Consider the following 15,414-nt stretch of genomic DNA (forward strand, 5'->3'; position numbering starts at 1 on the left):
GGGTTCGAATCCCTACCGACCTATAAACTATCATCCCAGTGTTTCACAGGCAGTGTGATTCATCCATGGTGCCCTCCTTTGGATGGATCTTAAAACTGCGTGTCCCGTCTGCAGGTATGAGCTAATTGGAAGGTAAAGATCCCATGGTGTCCTTCGCGAAAAGAAGGTGACGTATCGCCGGAATCCTAAACAAATTGCAAATTCCTGTTCTAACGACTGCAGGAGTCCTAACTACTCCTGCCCTAACTATTGAGAAGGCAATGGCAAACCACATAGTATAACCCTTAGCAAGAAACAGCTTCGGCAGCGCCGACGCTCTGTAACAGAGTATGGTACATCAGAACGCTATACAATATTGTGATTATATACCTTGATCAATTCCACCAGGTATTTCCAGCTGTGGATCTCTTTTCAGAAATGTTTCTGCAGATAACAAAATACGTTTTGGTGAAAGAAATACCTGTTGCTGTGCTTGAGCCTTGGGAGGAACTTCTGAAATATATCTATCCAAGTTCGTCCCGCCATCTTTGTTCTTCGTTCCTTTCACATTTCTTTGTACTTTTTCACATTTCTCTTTATTCATTCTAATTCTTGCTTTTTCTTTATTTCTCTCTTTCTTTATATATCTGTCTAAGGAGAAGTTAATTCTTACAGAAATGTTTCAGTGAGGTAAACTTGGCTGCGCCTGGATGGATTTGAGGGTGGAGGAATAGCGGCTGAAACTAGAGTCCTATCCAGGTTCCTCCTGATAACTCCATCTTTGCTCTTTACTTCTTCTGGTTCTTCCTGATAACTCCATATTTGCTCTTTACTTCTGGTTCCTCCTGATAACTCCATCTTTATCTTTACCTCTTCTGGTTCCTCTCGATGACTCCATCTTTGCTATTTACCTCTTCTGGTTCCTCCTGAGGACTCCATATTTGCTATTTATCTCTTCTGGTTCCTCTCGATGACTCCATCTTTGCTATTTACCTCTTCTGGTTCCTCTCGATGACTCCATCTTTGCTATTTACCTCTTCTGGTTCCTCTCGATGACTCCATCTTTGCTATTTACCTCTTCTGCTTCCTCCTGATGACTCCATCTTTGCTATTTACCTCTTCTGGTTCCTCCTGAGGACTCCATATTTGCTCTTTACCTCTTCTCGTTCCTCCTGATGACTCCATCTTTGCTCTTTACCTCTTCTGGTTCCTCTCGATGACTCCATCTTTGCTCTTTACTTCTTCTGGTTCCTCCTGATGACTCCATCTTTGCTCTTTACCTCTTCTGGTTCCTCCTGATGACTCCATATTTGCTCTTTACCTCTTCTGGTTCCTCCTGATGACTCCATATTTGCTCTTTACCTCTTCTGGTTCCTCCTGATGACTCCATCTTTGCTCTTTACCTCTTCTGGTTCCTCCTGATGACTCCATATTTGCTCTTTACCTCTTCTGGTTCCTCCTGATGACTCCATATTTGCTCTTTACCTCTTCTGGTTCCTCCTGATGACTCCATATTTGCTCTTTATCTCTTCTCATTCCTCCTGATGACTCCATCTTTGCTCTTTACTTCTTCTGGTTCCTCCTGATGACTCCATCTTTGCTCTTTACCACTTCTGGTTCCTCCTGTTAACTCCATCTTTGCTCTTTACCTCTTCTGATGACAATGAACTAAGTTTCACAAAATGGCCTTTGACAATTATTTAATACACGACCGTCTATAAGATGGCCTGAACAGCCTGGTGTTGGCTTAGCGGTTAGGGTGCTGGCTTGGAATCATATGATCCTGGGCTCAAATCCCGGCCGATTGCTGAATTAACGCCAGGGGGGATGACTCACTCAAGACTCAGCCTGTCATCCTTCCGAGGTCGGCAAATTGAGTACCAGTTCACTGGTAATTCCCTGCGTGTTGCAGGGTGACTAACAGGGTTGGCAGCAGGAAGGGCATCCGGCCATAAAACTTTGCTTCAAAAAAAGGGGACCATGGTACCCAAAAAGGCCAACCCCTGCTTTGCAGGGGAAAATGGCCTCTAAAGGTGGTTCTATAGGGTGGCCTGAAAGTCACATTACCCCTCCCTCCTAAAACATTCGGTCCTAAACTCTTTTGTTATATACAGGTTTTATTGTGCAGTACTTACAATAATTAATCAGTCATTGTATCTGTATGTGTTCCATCATTCTCCTTGCACCACTCAGAGTGACAACGCAGAAAATGGCAATCTCAGCTACACTGCATCTCCTTCCCAAAACCACACCACTTGCGGTACAACCACAATGTCAACACCACAAATACATCCTGCTGGTTAATTCAACGGAACAATTTTCAGCTTAACGGGAGAATGCAAGTACACCTACCATTTAATTACTTTGAACTGCATGCCGGGAGGGGGTTAGTAGAAGCACACACCTCCAAAAGGGGAGGAGCAGGCAGGTTTGAATGGGACAAGGAGGACACATGGAGCACGAGTCACGCGGGTATTGTATGCCCGAGCGGTTTGTGCGTCGCGTAACTCGTGCCGTTAATCACTATGAACCCGATCGAGCGGTTTTAACTCGTGCAATGCGAGGCCAATGGTGAAGGGACGAAAACGGCCAAGTTGGAAACAAACCACAGGATTTATTCACAAATGTACAATGGTTATAGAAAAGGGACACAGAGGAGAACCTTAACAGCCTTACTTACGTCCCCAGACCAGGGCCCTCAGACTCGTTCGGGGAAAGGGGAGGAAGAGGGGAATGCGCACAAAGCGTGGCCGCTTGGTGCAGTTCGCCTGGATGGCTCATTGGGCGGGTCCCCCCGAGGATGTTCGTGGCAGGGACGTCGATCTCAGTCATGCACGTAATGGGAATCCACGGAGCGTGTCCCAAAGTCAGGGAGGCAAAGCGCACGTGCAGGGAGTCCAGGTAGAGGTCGTCAGGGCAGAGAGCGCGTTCAGAATCCTGGGACAGAGAGAGAGTTCGGGGGTCCGGGCTGGGTTTTATAGCCCCCGGAGCCCCACTAGAATGTTCCACGGGCCACCACTGGCCGCCGGGGGTCCCGTGTCGTGACAGCCCCTCATCAGTCACTCCCCTTAGCTCTCATTGGCCGCCGTTATTGGCCACTCCCTTTTAGCTCCCATTGGCTGTTTGCTGCTTACCAGCCACGCCCTCCAGCTCCTCCCTCGGGCCTGTTAGACTTGCGCTAGGCCCATGACATGGCATTCCAGGCTTCAATGAGGCCTACCCTTACTCTACCTGCCTCAACGCATACCAAAACTGGGAAAGAGACTATACTTCACATTTAATAAGAAATACCTGATTAAGCGAGGCTACATGTTGTGGTGCAACTAACTATAGGGGGGTTGCCTTTATTTACAAAACCAGAACAATATATATATATATATATATATATATATATATGTATTTATATATATATATATATATATTTATTTATTTATATACATATATATTTATTATTTTGTAACTGAATTAGTCATTCACGTTCTCCATATTTTTGTAACTAATTATTATAATTACAAAAAAAAAACAATCAGAATTTTTTTAAAGAAAGAAAGGTGCATCCAACCAAAAAGTAACTACATCTACGCTGCTAATCGAATAAACAAGCAAGAGCAAATCCGGTCTCAGGTGACATTTCACCCGCTTCCCAATGGGCTTCAGTCTGAGGAACTCCGCGGTATAAGTGCGAGAAATAAAAATAGAGATGTTTACTCTCTACACCAACGACCAATTTTTTATCTCTACCTGGGAGACACATGCTCCAGCTTTATGTCGTTCTGATTCTTCTTTAGTATAATCTTGTTGACATTTACCATTGAGGACCTAGAATCTAGTAACGAGAGCCATTTGATCGCAGCATCTGTGGCCGGCCCTGTGTCGTTCTGCAAAGGACCCGCTGAATCTCTGCTGCATCCGGTCCTGTGGACCTGTACTACATGTCGGGCTGACTGTCTAATCTTCATGGCCACAGGTACACACTTGTCTCTCGGTTTGCTTCCACTTGTACATATAATGAGCGGTCCTTGAAAGTCGTGTTTGCAGTCGGTTAAGACCACTCCACCGGGGTCTCTGTAGGCCAAAGCCTGGGGGCTCCTTCTTTGGATCTACAATTCGCCGGCCATTTTGAACCGATGCCTTTTTGTGTTGGTAGATGACAACTTTCCTGTGGTCCACCATGTTTCGTGCTTTTTGCCCAACTAATGTCGATCAAGGAGAGTATTTGTATAACTTTTCCCGTATGTTGATCTCCAGATCCACGTCTTTCTGATGGAGCGCCCACGTCTGCTGGACCGATGATGGAGCGACTCAAACCCAAGCTGGATAGTTCAGAGGTGAGTCCGCATATCTCTCAACTATCCTGCCAGTGCCAACTCACCTAGTTCACCATTATCATTCACATAATGTAGCTGCACTTATCTTTTTTAATGACACCATATCCCTAACGCTTGCTATACTGTGACTTTAGCGTTATGATTTTGAGGTGGTTGGCATTGTATCTGTGTCGAACCAGTTTTTGGCAATTATAACTACAATTATTCGAGCATGTTGGTGATTTTCTTAACATATTTGAACATATCGCTGGCTTCGGAGAAGGCGTTGCTAAATAAGGAAATACTAGGAAACTTGCCTAATAGTGCTTGTGTCATACCTTAATCCGCATAACAACACAACCGTCCCACACACTACCACAAGTCACTCCACCCAGGGTATGTGACAGGTCTTGTGAGGCACAGATTGATAGCATGGAGGGTAGTTTGCCTGAAATGGCAGATGTATTAATTATTTCTGCTTAATTTCTGAGATCATTGCCGTTAAGCTTCATTTCTGGTTTAATCATTTGTAAGTATGCTGGCTGGAAAAAAACAGGGCAACTTGCTCTTCTTTCCCACATTCCCAAACAGGGAAACAGGGACACGGTTATTCCCACTTTCTTGCGGGGTTGGCTGGGGGAGGTTTTTGGGCTAAGTTTTTTCTGAACTGGCTGGCCAGGCCTGACGTTCGATTAGGTAGTTAGGGGAAGAAGTTGGAATTTGTGTAGGGTGCCAGTGATTGCTTGCGTGCTCTTCGCGAAGGACACGGTGGGATCTTTAACGTCCACCGACCGATGCCAGGAGATGGGATGCCAGTTTAACGTCCGTCCAAGGGCTTGTGAAACACCAGGATGACAGTTTAGAGTCGGGTCGTGATTCAAACCCAGGCTAGACAGTTTAGAGTCGGGTGTGCGTACCTCTAGGCCATCCTGCCCACTCACAGACAGGGGAACCTTGGTTAAAAAAAAGAGCTCGCAAATTTTATAACCTCGCAAATTTTAACGATTGGCAAGATTTTGGACAGCAGATGTGAGCAAATAAAAAATGATGTCGCAGCAAAAAATACAAGGCCAGACAAGAAGCATGCAACAATTAAATTCTTCTAATGATATACTATTTTATGGAAGAATGGGGTAATGGGAGCCCTTGGGGACTGTGGGCCCCAATAAATTCCTGGTCACAGAAAAATGTACTTTAGAGTGTTTGGAGTATATGTTTGGGCACTTTCGTAATATTTCTTTGTGGTTCCAATGTAAGGATGTGACCATGATTTATAGTGCGTTGACAGACTACGTCTATCTGGCCAATCAGTTGCAAGTAGAAATGAGGAAAGTCCTGAAGGGAAATTTTATTCCGTTCTGCCGTAAAAAGACTGGGACATCTCGGAAGAAAACCACCCACGACTGTACTCGGGTCTTCCATGTAATTGACAACAGCCAACAGAGACTTTTTAAAAAAAATTTGTTTTGTATACAAGATCGAGGCTCGTGTAAGAGCTAACAACAATCACAAAAAGACAAACTGACACATAAAACATAAAACATGTGATAAAGGGAGCGGGAGAACAAGATGAAGAGCAGGGACATCGGGAGATCTGTGGGAGGGAGAGGGCTTGGGGGGAGGAGGCATGGGAAGGGGGGGGCGGGGGTGGGAGAGGTAAAACACGCATGGACACTGCCAGGACTTCCAGGAAAGAAGTCGGTATTTCAAAAAAGTGGATCTGGGGTGAATCCATAAATAAACAACAACAACAACAACATGCATTTTAAGGCCATGTTCCCTGCTAGAGCAGGGGTTAGCCTTGCGGTCCCCATGACAATCTTCTCCATTTTGCCCTATTTTCTGCATCTCTCCTTGTAAACCCCCTTGCCCGCATTTCTTCTTCCACCATCTTTAGCCAAGTCTTTCTCGGTCTTCCCCGTCCTCTACTTCCTTCTACATTAACTTCCATCACTCTTCTCAACCAGTCACTTTCATCCTTCCTCAATACATGACCAAACCATCTCAACCTGTTCCTCTGCACAGCATCAATCACAGGCTCTATTCCCATCATCTTTCGCAATTCATCATTTGTCTTCCTCTCTCTCAACGATACTCTCAACGTTGATCCATTCCATCCATAAATAAAAGACATAAATATCCATTCCGCAGGATCTTCTCTTACTGCCACCTTAACAGGGCTTCCTGTCCCCTTCCTGGTCTGACATGTTATCGGGATCTGTGCTTAGACACCTGATGGGCCAGAGGGAGTATCTTCGCCATCATTGTTTGTACGTCGTTGTATCACAGTGCTGCTGATGCAGTGCTCCCTCCACCTGTACCCCTCTGCACCCCACCACCCCTTCCCCACCCCACCTCCCCCCAGTATGTTAGAGGAGGAATTGGGGAATGGACCTCAAATATCCCTTGATGCTATAATTTAATGAAAAGTAGGGGAATTATCAGCAGAACTCTGGAAATGTTCCTCCCCAAATCTACAGGGGGAAATGCATCGACGGTATCGTGCGCCTTCGAGAAATAATGCAACCAGCAAGCTGAACTCCTACCTGACTCCCAGCTGAACTTGTACACGTGCCTTAAATATGTCAAAACAAAAATGGCTTTTTACCCCAGTATTTTATCTGGAATCTGATAGAAACAATTTTTTTCAACTCAGGTAAGGTTCAAAAGGCCTGCTTCTGCAAAAGTGATATCCAGTAGTGACAAAATGACGTCACAAGAGAGAAGGTGTACCTCTGCTACAAAACACTTGTGGGTGCACAGCTGCTGTCCTCTCACTCAGAGCAGCTCACCTGGGCCTTTCTATCCCCACTGCTCACCTTTATCCGGTCTCGCCCTGCGCCCTGTTCACACGGCGAGACGGCAATGCGGACATACCGGTTTGAGTGCGGGATGCGCTACAAAGCCTCTTCTGTGTCCTCTGTTCGAACTCCCTCCCTCCATCCACCCCCAGGTCTCTCTTCTCCCCACGACAGCTCACCAACTCCTCAAGTAACAAACTATGGAGATGATTCAATAATAGGCATTCAGGCCTCTCAGATCACAATGACAGAATGAAATAATCTTTAATAAGAACTGCACCTTTTTGTTTGTCGTTATCATTATTAAAATAACAGTGAAAGCGGTATTTAGGAAACTTATGGGGGAGAGAGGTACATCTTATGTTTGTCTGTTGGAGACGGAGCTTCTTCATCCCCAGCCCTTCCCCCAAAACCTTACCATCCCCAAATGCTTCCTCCACCTCCCCCACCTTCCCAACCCGGTTATGTCCTCTCTGTCAACACCTCACTCGTCAATAACAGTGCTGGCTGGGGAGCATGGGCGAAGGTGGGGCACAGGTATGAAGATTCAAAAAAAGAACCCTTTTTGCAGAAAGTGCTAAGTGCATGTCCAAGGAACATACAGAATGTTCGACGAATGAGTTACAATAATCCAACAACCACAAACATTGTTTATTATCATTATTATTATTATTATTATTATTATTATTCAATATCTAGGGAGTAATAAATTTATTTATTTCTTCTTACTCATGCCATAATAATAATCGGCTGATTTATTAATTGTAAAGTAATTAAATACATTGGCGAGTAGTCTTGGGAAAAAAAATTCTATACAAGATGAAGCTCATGGAAGAGCGAAAGCGTATGGAATTGCTCGTTTATGAAACACTCATCCTAATCTAGTCATTGTGACTCGCATGTCACAGCATTCATTATACGCATCCTGCATCGTGTTACCAAAAACACAACAACACTGTGACATGCTGGCTCCAAATCGTCGCCAGTCTGAGCAAATATTCTTTCCAAACAACCAAGCCCAGTGATGTGTTTCAGGGCCCGCTGACGTCACAATACGTCCCTCCGTCATCACTTGTATGGTTCTAAATGCGCACAGAGGTCTCCCTCATTTCCTCCACCTCCATGTACAAAAAGGTTCTGACTATATAAATGTTAAGCTAGCACATTACTGTGTTTGTTTCTTCCTCTTCATTCTGCTTTTGCTGCAAGCGCTGCATTGCTGCAGCAACGGCGACGCAACGATTAAGCGCAACCGGCGGAAGAAAAACAAGCAAAAAAGCTTTCCCTTCTGCTCCTGTGGTTCTTGCATCCCTTTTTAAAGTAGCGAATCTGCCATTTGTTCGCCCGATTGCCATCTCGAACGCAACTCAGGCTTGCAGAGCGAGTGAGCGTGACCATTTGATGAGTAGTGGGGTAAGGGACTCACGGAGCGAATGCGACCCCGCCGTTCCGACCTCTCACTTTTATGAGATAGCATCAGCCATGGCCGACAATAGACCGGTACATCTTTGCCTATGATAGCTAGCTTTAACGCCGTCCAGTTTAGGCCGCCACTAACACTGCCGGAGAGTCCAAGGAAAATGGCAATTCCCAGCAGGAATTCAATGAGCGCTTCTATTTGTTTGTTCTGTGCGCCACTTCCCTTGTTTATTTGACGTTATGTAAACGGGCTCGGGGACCCAAGGCTCTGCTGCAGATGTCACTCAAACTAAGGACCCTTCAAACACAACGTGGGTCTTCAAATCCCGAGAAACCTCCATCAAAGTACTGCGAGGGCCGTTCATCCTCCAAGAAGTGCCGAGGCATCGGATTGTACTCATTTATTATCTTCTTTTTCTTCTTTTTGGGGATAATCTCCAAAGGGCTTTTCCAGCCTATCACGAAGATGATAATTTGATGTGCATATGCATATGGATGGATGTTAGTGCAAAATCATGTTGTTCATGTATTTATTCAGCAGGTTCTGGAATTGTTCTAGGGTGTCAGTACTGTACTTACTAGCAGGGAGGTTGTTGATGTTCCAGTTGACTATGGAATATTGAACGAAGACAAATTTATCAATGTTACCCCTTGGTTGATGACGTTGAGGGTCATTATATGACGTTTTCGGATTTGTTTTTTACTTCTGCTAAAGAAGGTGCATGAGGAGAGTAGCCACCAACGCTCTCAAGATCTTATATAAACCATTGACTCTTTCATCTGGAGCCTGGTGTTGGCTTAGCCGTTAGGGTGCTGGCTTGGGATCCTAGTATCCCAGGATCCTGGGTTAGAATCCCGGCCGATTGCTGAATTAACACCAGGGGAGTTGACTCAGCCTGTCATCCTTCCGAGGACGGCAAATTGAGTACCAGTTGACTGGTAATTCCTTGTGTGTTGCGAGAGGCGACTAACAGGGTTGGCGACAGGAAGGGCATCCGGCCATAAAAAAATCGCCTCAAAAAGGGGACCACGGTGCCCAAAAAAGGCCAACCCCTGCTCTGCGGGGAAAAATGGCCTCTAAAGGTGGTTCAACTCTCTCATCTGTATTATAAAAGAGCCGTCTGCTCGTCTGTGTGCCACTAATTTTCTTAGAGATGGCCAAACAGGTTTTTGGCGATCTTTCAGAGGTTCATCAGTGAGTGCGGGGGAGTATTTTGGGCAAAAAAAGTTATTGACATTTTTTGAATTTTTTTTATCGCTCTGTGGTGCCTAAGCCTTTGTAGCTCTGTGAAAGGTTATATTAAATGATCCCCGACCACCTACCTTAGTGGATGCAAGGAAGTGTTTTAGGTCCCCACAAACAAAAATAGAAAAAAATATATTGATTTCTACAAAATGCCAACAAGATTAGAACGGCACCGGGCAACGCCTTGTACCCCTGCTAGTTATCAGCACATTACTGGGCTGGCAGGGTTCGTAATAAAACGTTCTACTTATGTTTGTGATGTCACTGGAACAAAAAGCAACCTGTTTCTCATGTTTGCACTTTAATGATGCCAACGACTAAGAAGTGCCGAAGGCAGCACCAACCTACAGGCCATCAACGGCACAATGGATGTATTGATGTTCATTTTAGATAGATAAAAAATAAAATACTGGGTGGAAAACCAAAAACAACCACAATGCCTGTGGCTTGACATTCCATGGGAAGGTTGCATATTTCTCCTGATATACTCGTACTCTAGTACAATTGCCTCGCTGAGTGCTGGGAGAAAAGTGTCCTAATAAAGATGGACCCCAAAGTTCGACACAAGTTATTCTCAAGTTCTTCTGCACCAAATACCCATATTGTCAAAGTTAATTTTTTTTGTTTTTTTAGAAATTTTTACAAAATAATTAAAACTGAAATATAGAAATATCTAATTTACAGAAGTATTCATCCCCCCCAAGTCAATACTTCATAGAAGCCCCTTTGGCAATGATTACAGCTTCGTGTCTTCTTGGGTATGTCTGTATTGGCTTTGTACATCTGGATTTGGGGAATTTCTCCCATCCTTCCTTGCTCAAGCTCTGTCAAGTTTGATGGCGAGCGTCGGTGAACAGAAATCTTCAAGGCTTTCCACAGATTCTCAATGGGATTCCAGTGTTGCTTTGGCTGTATGCTTGGGGTCATTGTCCTGTTGGAACATAAATCTTCATCACAGTTTAAAGTCTTTTGCGCTCTGAAGCAGGTTATCCTCAAGGATTTGCCTGTATTTAGCTCCATTCATTGTTCCCTCTATCCTTACACCTCTCCCATCCCCTGCTGCTGAAAATCATCCCCATAGCATGATGCTGCCACCACCATGCTTCACGGTATTGGGTGGTGTTAGATGAGTGATGAGCTGTGCTCGGATTCCACCAGACGTTGCACTTTGCATTCAGGCCAAAGAGTTCAATTTTAGTCTCATCAGACCAAATAATATTTTGCCTCATGCTCTCAGAGTATTTCACGTGCCTTTTTCAAACTCCAGGTATGCTGTCATGTGCCTTTTTCTAAAGAGTGGCTTCTGTCTGGCCACTCTCCCATGAAGCCTACATTTGTGAAGTGCTGCGGAGACTTTTTCCTCCCGGCATGTTCTCAAATATCAGCCAAGAAACTCTTTAGTTCTGTCAGAGTGATAATTGTGCTCTTATTTACCTCCCTGACGAAGGTCCTTCTTGCCCGGTTGCTCAGTTTTGTCAGACGGCCTGCTCTTGGTAGAGTCTCCTTTGCATTTCCTAATGATTGAGCTCACTGTGCTGTTGGGAACTTTCAATACTCTGGAATTTGCTTTATACCCTTTCCTAAGTCTACGCATCCTCACAATTTTATCTTGGAGTTCTGCGGACAGTCCCTTGGACTCCAAGGTAGAGTTTCTACTCTGACATGCACTATCAACTGTGGGACCTTGTATAGAAAGGTGTTTCTTTCTAAATCATGTCCAATCAATTGAATTGGTCACAGGCAGACTCCAATCAAATTGTAGAGACATACTTATTATTCAATACTTATTGACAAGACATTTGACATTTCAAGATGTCAAATTGACAAGACACAAGACATTTCAGCTTTTCATTTTTAATTATTTTTTGAAGGTTTCTAAAAATATATTCCACTTTTACATTATAGGTTATTACGTGTAGATCAGTGACAAAAATGTTAATTTAATCAATTTTTAAATCAGGCTTTAACACAACAAAATCTGAAAAAGTCAGGGGGTGTGAATACTTTCTGAAGGCACTGTACTTTCTGAGCTTCCCCCAAACTCAGCGACTGTTTGTCTGGTCAAGTTCGTGTTTTATTCTGTATTTGTCTGCACGTATGTGTGCGTGTGTTATTTGTGTCTTGCACCTCGACAACGAGATTCTGTTTATTTTGATGTACCATACTGTTTACAGAGCATTTATGCTGCTAAATCAGTTTCTTGGCAAGGGTTGCAGTGGGTGGTTTGCCATTTATGTCTCAGCATTTTGTCTGTGCTTTATCTTTTCAATTGCTGAATGTCAAGCAAGGAAGCAGCACGTTCCATTTTTAAAAAGTCTTTGGTATGACTCGTTCAAGTTTGAACTTTGAACTACCAACTTCCCAGACTCAAAGCGGACGTTCTAACCATTATACCGCTGAGTCTGGTGCAATAACTTTAAATCAGGTAAAAATAAAATGCAAATGGCGCCTTATTATGGCATTTTAATTCCCAGACGTTATGCGATCATACATGTGCAGTCTACATATTGTGTAAGCAAGGGGGTGAATTGCAAAATAATAAAATAAAATAATAATTGCAAAATTATAGAGGCGTGGATTAAAAGGAGTGAATTAGGAGTTAAGAAGAGTTAGGAAGAAAATGGACGAAGATGATAGGAAAAGAAAATAGGAGGCGGTGGAGAGAAAAGTGGACGAAGATGGTTGTGAGGAAGAGGAGGAAGAATAGGAGGAGTAAGAGAGTGAGGAGGTTATCTGTAGGCTTCACAGCCTAGTTCAAATGAGATAAGATGTGAATGAAGCAGCAGCACAAGTCCATATAGTGTGGAGGCATATTGTATAAAAGCCCTGTGTATTTATTTCTCTGTCACGGAGGAAGTGACCACATAGTACAGCGGATAAGCTCTCATATTTTAACAAATTGTGCATTTTTTGAGAAAAGCATGAAATTTCTAGCATAGTTAGTATATACCATAAGGTTTATTTTCAGATGTGGAGGGAAGTCAGATATGACCTCTGAAGACCGTGAGAGGTCAAATCCAAAATAGCCGCCAGTCCACCGAGTCTAATGTTCAAACGCGCTTAATTTTGGAACCAAACAGTGTAGAAAAACATTATAGGTGTCATTTCCAACTAAATTGTGGATGCCCATTCATTTGGTGATACTTTTGAGATCGCCAGAACTCAAGAACATGCATTTAGGTCAAGGTCAAATTACGTTAAATATCTATTTTTATGATACTGCAGTTGGAACTGCTATTGGAAAAAGTTCATTTGAACTTTTAAAACTTTCTTTTTTTCAGGTACAGGGAGGGATAGGTACAGAACACCCAAAGACCAGAAATGATGAAAAAAAGTGTTTACACTGCAAGGAATGATGCAATAACCTCTGAAAAAATAACTGTAGTTAACCAAGTATGTCCACAAAAGCTTACATTAAATCAAGTGCAATGATGAAAATTGGTAATGATCTAAATCTAACAGTCTCCAGAACAGAAGCACAGTGCAGTGCACTTGAGTGCAGCTTTGGCACACTTGCATCGTCCAGTGCACCCTTTCTTGCAGCCACAGTCGATCAATTCATGGCACGATTTTGATGCTTCAGGAAGAGTGGTCCAAAGAGGCTGCCACCCAGTTGTCTCCTTTGTCCAGCCCCAGTCAGATGGGTCTGGCATCTCTGGATCCATGACCAATGCCAGGTTACAACAGTTGGCCTGGTAGCAAGTGTGCTTGATGTGCTGCTTGAGTGCTGCCTGGGTTGGAGGAATGTTCTCTAGAGTTCTACACTTCTGTGTGAAGAGCTGTTTCCTGGCATCATTCACTTCCGTGCTCTCACTGGTTCGGTCGTACATCAGCACCACAAATCGCTCCAGCAGTAACATTGAGCCTTCACTGACCTCACTTGGCATGCCTAGGAGTTCATTGAAAGCATCATTCACCTCTAAGAAAGACTTCCAAGTTTCCCAGGCAGTCTTCTTTCCTCTGCCAGCGAATGCAGATACAGTATCACACCCGGTGAAAGCGTGAAAGGTTGGGAGAGTCAGACACTGTGTTGGATTCAATGTGGCAACCATTTCGTGAACAGCTATGTACCGAAAGCTTGACCCGACACCAAAGGCAACCCACAGCTCATCAGGAGCATCCCCAATTTAGTTGGAAATGACACCTATAATGTTTTTCTACACGATTTGGTTCCAAAATTTAGCGCGTTTGAACATTAGACTCGGTGGACTTGCGGCCATTTTGGATTTGACCTCTCACGGTCCTCAGAGGTCAAATCTGACTTCCCTCCACATCTGAAAATAAACCTTATGGTATGCACTAACTATGTTAGAAATTTCATGCTTTTCTCATAAAATGCACAATTGTTGTTGTTATCTGCTGTACTAACACGTCCACGGAAGTGACATCGCAATTGCCTTCACCCAATTGGTTGGACAGCCCTCGCGACTCCACCCACAATCAAAATCATGAGCCACCATTTTGTGAAGGAGCATAGGCCATAGGCCTTCAGCCTTGGGTGTCAGTCCATGGCCCAGTGCAATTACAATTGTCCCAGGTAAATAACGGCGATGTATTATAAATGCACATACGCAGAACACATGTTTTTGCTTCATGTATGTACCTGGGGTTATTTTCCATTATTTTCGGGGTGCTATTATTTATTTATTTTCGGGATTTTTATTATTTTTGGGATTTGTTTTTGGGATGTGTCTGGATTCCAAAGATGGCCTTACCCTCCTGCTGGGGGTAGGGAATGCTAAAGATGCCCTTACCATACTGTTGAGGTGGGGGAGGGGGCATTCTAAAGTTACAATGTTCTTTTTTTTTTTTTTTTTGTATACAAGATGGAGGCTCGTGAAAGAGCTAACATTAATCACACAAAAAGACAAACCGACACACAAAACACAAAAAACAAGGGGAGCGGCAGACAAGATGGGGAGAGAGGGGGAAGGACACAAAAGAGAGGGGGAAGAGGGGGAAGGACACAAACACAACATTTGAGAGCAGGGACATCGGGAGGACTTGGGGGGAGGTGGGAGAGGATTAAAACATATGAACACTGCAAGGACTCTGGGGTGAATTACCGGGGGTAGAAACGATCAAGGTTTTCGATGGGGGAAGATAAGAGATGGTGGTGAACAGCTGTTTTAAATACCTGGAGGGAGGAGTGGGATTGAAGGGAGTGGGGGAGTTTGTTCCAGAGGCGGGAGAAAAGGGGAATGAAAGACTGAAGGTGAGCAGAGAGCCTAGACTTTGGCAGTTTAACCATAAGAGGGTTGCAGGCAGATCTTGTGCGACCTGAAGGAATATTGGGGGGACAGAGCACAGAGAGAGCTGGGGGAGCAAGGCCGGAGAGGAGTCGGTAGAAGACAGAAAGACCACCAACCTGCCTGCGGTGAGTGAGTGAAAGGCCCTCGGTGTTGACTACATCGCAGGAGATTCCAATGATTCTGAAAGCTTTGGCCTCAACAGCGTGAAGCCGAGCAAGGTGTGAGGCAGGAGCACCAGCCCAGAGGGGGGAACAGTATTCCATTGAGCTGCGGATGAAAGCCTTGTATGTGGTGAGGAGCTCAGGTGTGCCAAGGAAGGACTTCGCACGACGGAGGATGCCCAGTCGGCGACTGGCTTTGGAGGCCAGCTTGCAAATGTGGTTTTCCCAAGAAAGATCATGGCAGATAGT

The 15,414-nt window shown here is 44.3% G+C and overlaps 1 long non-coding RNA gene across 1 annotated transcript in view; it reads left to right on the plus strand.

The window, feature by feature from the left end:
• The first annotated feature begins 3,851 nt into the window (after positions 1 to 3,851).
• LOC137437407 (uncharacterized) overlaps positions 3,852 to 15,414 on the plus strand; it is a 217,621-nt gene continuing 206,058 nt past the window's right edge. The window contains exons 1-2 of the long non-coding RNA XR_010986527.1: positions 3,852 to 3,946; positions 4,228 to 4,307. This is a non-coding gene — a long non-coding RNA (uncharacterized LOC137437407). The remainder of the gene's footprint in view (positions 3,947 to 4,227; positions 4,308 to 15,414) is intronic.

Source organism: Myxine glutinosa, chromosome 12 (assembly GCF_964187855.1).
Source record: "Myxine glutinosa chromosome 12, kmMyxGlut1.1, whole genome shotgun sequence".
Classification (NCBI taxonomy): Eukaryota; Metazoa; Chordata; class Myxini; order Myxiniformes; family Myxinidae; genus Myxine; species Myxine glutinosa.